Source organism: Cibotium barometz, chromosome 2 (assembly GCF_041138505.1).
Source record: "Cibotium barometz isolate CiBa-2024 chromosome 2, ASM4113850v1, whole genome shotgun sequence".
NCBI lineage: Eukaryota > Viridiplantae > Streptophyta > Polypodiopsida > Cyatheales > Cibotiaceae > Cibotium > Cibotium barometz.
This window is the reverse complement of record NC_141047.1, coordinates 23,732,614-23,736,731: the sequence shown is the minus strand read 5'-3', so window position 1 is coordinate 23,736,731 and position 4,118 is coordinate 23,732,614. Positions and strand designations below refer to the sequence as shown.

The following is a 4,118-nucleotide window of genomic DNA, read 5'->3' as shown; positions in this document are numbered from 1 at the left end:
GATATCGATACATTAGTGAGAGTAAGGTACAGATATGATAAAATTTTGAATGCAGAAGACTGGGATGATATTAAGATGAGAGACATCTTATTAAGATGAGAGACATCTTATTAATACCACCAAGCAGGAAGCACTCTAAGGATGAGGTGAAGATAGAAGAGGTCACACACAACTATGAGACCAGAGGGAAGTCAGCCTATGAGGATTTAATGAAACAACAAGTGAAGGATTCATCTTCGGACCTAGAGTCAGAAACACTTGTTAAGGAGTTGAAGATACAGGAGAGGCTTTTGGAATTGGGGCCCAAAATTAAAATAAAATTAGAGACCACTGATTTTGATATGGCTGATTTGGAGTTCAGGCTCACTAGAGACTGTATAAAAGCTCTTTCCCAGAGGAAGTCGTACCTGACAGATACTCTCATCCTGGCTACTCTCTAGTGAGTGTTTTCCAAGATTATTTTTTCTACAAATGTATCAATCCTTTTCAATCTCAAACTGAGTCTTTGAGTCTTTTCTTGTGCACCATGTTCAAGAGCAAATCGCATCCTGGGGTTATGCACAGGATCTTCATCACTGATCCAGGAATCTCTTTCAAGCTCAGAGATCACACAGAGAGCAGTGCAGACATTGCAAAATGGTTCAATTACTGTAATTTTGAAGTAGTTGATGTCATCTTCCTACCATACCACTCCAAGTAAGTACACCTAGATTTTAGATTTCACAGTACTTTGCTTTTAAGTTCCTTTATCTTTCTGGTCCTTATATTATTCTTCTTTTTGTAGCTCTCATTGGAGTTTTGTTTCCATTGACCTTGAACAAAAGAGATGTTATACATTTAACTCTCTTCAGGGTACCCACCAGGAGCTAGGCCTGTAAGTCTTATCCTTAATGTATTCTCATGAAAGTTTGGAGTATGGAGGATGCTAATATCAAAGAAATTTGATAGTTCTCACATTTCCTTTGGTATTGTAGTGTCTTGAAAAGACTTTTTGATGCCCTGGACTTATGTCCTCCAAATACAAATTTACTCAACCTTATTGAACCAATTGCACTGCAGGTTTGTGGAAGAACACCAATCTTATTTTATCTTCTGTATAGAGAACTGTTTATCTTTATTTAAATTCTCATAATTTATTTACAGACACCACAACAATCAGACCCATATTCTTGTGGATGGAGATTACTTATAACAGCAAATACATGTTGGACTCCTACTTTGGAGAGAAGCAGCCTGAGTTTGTAAGTCAAAAGATTTACAATCATAATTTTTTTAAAACATAAATGCAGTCAGTTTTTGAAAATAATATTTTCTTTATTGCAGATGCAAGAAGATAGTTTTGGCTCTGCCTATGTCTATAGTTTCAGAGCCAATACAATTTTAAGGTTGCTACGACTTGCTTCTCCTATTCTTGCATCTCCTCCAATTCTAAACGAGCCAATATCCCCTTCCAATATTGATATAGAAGTGATTACTGAGCAGAAAGATGATTTGAAATCTTTCAATCTAAATGATAACATTCTTGATGGGTTCCAGAAAGTTCAGGAGCAGCCTTCCAAAGTGCCTGAGGAGATGAAAATGGAAGATTAGCCTCTCCCACGAAATATGAAGTCTTCGGATGTAACTGAGGAGCAAAAGGAGAAGCCGAGGGAGAGCCATATCGACAAGGAGCCTTTATTTGAGTCTTTGGACCAAAGCCAGGCTCAGCCTGAGCTAGAAACCCAAATATAGGATTATTTGTACATCTGTAGATATACCCTCCTCTGTACATCTGAGATGTACATCTGAGAACAACAACAGTAAATGCAAAGATAAATGCAATTACTTTTTCTCTATGGATCACTTCTTGGTTTGAAAATGTTAAGAATTCTATAATGCTTTTACTGTCTATTAAAAGTATATATGAATTGTCTATCTATTGTACCTGAGTTCAAGATGATTGAACTATCTAAATTGTTCTGCTTGCAATATCTCTGCATTGTATCTTGCTTTCTCTTCTTTGCAGTATCTGAAACAAAATCACAGTTTGAAAATGAGATGTCTACATTTTTTGAATTAAAATTTTGATAAAACAATTTTGCCAATCTTGAATGAGTACTTTAGGAAACTCAGTTTACCTTTTTGTTGTTTAAAATGAATGAAAATCCCATGCATACACTCCCTTCAGTCTCGTTTATAATGTCATTCTGTAATCGAGAGAGTGTGCAGTATCTTCCAAGTGTGATGGATGCTATTAAAATGCCATTCTCGACAACATCTATATCAATAATATCATTTTCTAGACATGAAGAGCTCTCATCTTGTTCCATTGGTACTAGTTGTGTACCTATCATCCTGCTTCGTTTATAGTAAAATGAGAATAAAATTCTAGGAGGCAAACATGTACTTGAGATTGATTGTGTCATGGACAACCTCATAATACATAGTGTTGGCCATAATTGTATCCCAACCATCATCCAAAAATTTTGGAATGTCATCACAGCCTTTTGCTTTAAAAGAAAACATAGTCTTACAAACTCTGATTGAAAAATATCAATGAAAACATTGACAGGCATAAAAACTGTGATTTTGACTATTCTTGTTGCAATATTTGGTTTCAATGAATGCTGCACTTCTGCATATAGTTTGGCTCTATATGCCTCTATTATACTTCCATTGGGAACAGGCCAGTCTATTATATTCCATTCCAAAAAATCTTGCCTTTGCAATATGCCATAAGAATGAGCATGGTCCAATAGCTGGTAGAAGTGATCATAGAAAAAAATACCCGCTTTAGCCAAGTCTCTTACAGATCTACCTTTGTACTGTAGCTCTCCTATCGTGCCATGTACGATATTGAAGAATCCTAAAATGCATTCCACTGGTTGCCACTCCTCGTATGATGAAGGATATAGATCTGAAACATTCAGAAAGATCATCTTAGTTAGAAAGAGAGAAACAATTATGCCTTGAAAATAATTTAAGTTATATTATGTGTTTACAATTTGGTTTATGATGTGGAAGATAAGCTGGATATTCTTGCAATTGAAGTTCTCGATGCATATAAACATGCTGCACTAGAATCTCTTTTACACATCTTCTGTCTTCTTTCACTCTAAAACCTTTTACTCTGCCTTTCCAGGATGTCAGGAAAGTACTTGTTGATTGTTGCTTTTTGCTCTTCTTCCTGATCCTCTTGGGTTGCATTAGTACCCAAGCTCCTTTTCCCACTTCAAACATTTTCCAACTAGCATTTGCTGTTGCAATATTGGAAACCTCTATGCTTGAAATCTGTGTGATAGGCCTTCGTGGCAAAGATATGTTTCGTACATCAACAGAGTCCTCACCATCTAAACCCGCCGAATGTTTTCTAATGCTGCGTCCATTGTTTCTAGGTGCCATCTCAGGCTCCGAATCTAACACACCCCTAATAGAAACCAACACAAAAGAAAGATAGTATGATGTTAGATTTCAATTAATCTAACATTCTAAGTAATGCAGATTGACTTAAAAGAAAGAACAAAAAGATTTCCACAACAGGTGAAATGTTGAAGAGAGCAAATTACAACAAAGCTATGGCAAGGAGAGATGCTTGTCAAAGATGGAATAGTCCCTCGAAAGTCTGAGAAGAAAGGAAATTGGATTGTCGCGAGCGGGAAGTTTCAAACAGACTCTTACGCTCAAAGATGGACTAAAATCTCATGATAGAGACATGCTGGAGAAGAGAATAAAAAACAAATCTCCCTATTCATCTCGCACGCTTCTGCCACCATAAAGTACTGTTCTATTTTCTATTTTTTCACTCTTTTTTTGTGGATTTTCTACGTTACATTGGCCTTCTCCTGATTGGTTTGCGAGACATTTTCTCCAACCCTAAAAGGCCCCAAAATGAGCTCCCCTTTTTCCTAATGCATCACTCAATGTCCATTTTTCCTCAGAATCCATTCCACACTTTTGCAAGATTAGCATGCATAGCTTCGAAAGTCTTGATAAATGACTTCACAGGTTGTCACTCAATGTTTGTTGATGGATAAACATCTATCAAGTATATACAAATTTCCTTATGGGAAGAGGATATTGGGAGTTCATCACAGGTAGTACTGATGAATAGGAGCCAGAGTTTACTGAAAAAAAGTCAA

The 4,118-nt window shown here is 36.5% G+C and overlaps 1 long non-coding RNA gene across 1 annotated transcript; it reads left to right on the top strand.

Annotated features, from left to right (window-relative positions):
* The first annotated feature begins 584 nt into the window (after nucleotides 1-584).
* LOC147640836 (uncharacterized) lies at nucleotides 585-1,059 on the top strand. The gene is made up of 3 exons (XR_015267473.1): nucleotides 585-696; nucleotides 785-874; nucleotides 975-1,059. It is a non-coding gene; the product is annotated as an uncharacterized LOC147640836 (long non-coding RNA).
* The last annotated feature ends 3,059 nt before the right edge of the window (nucleotides 1,060-4,118 follow it).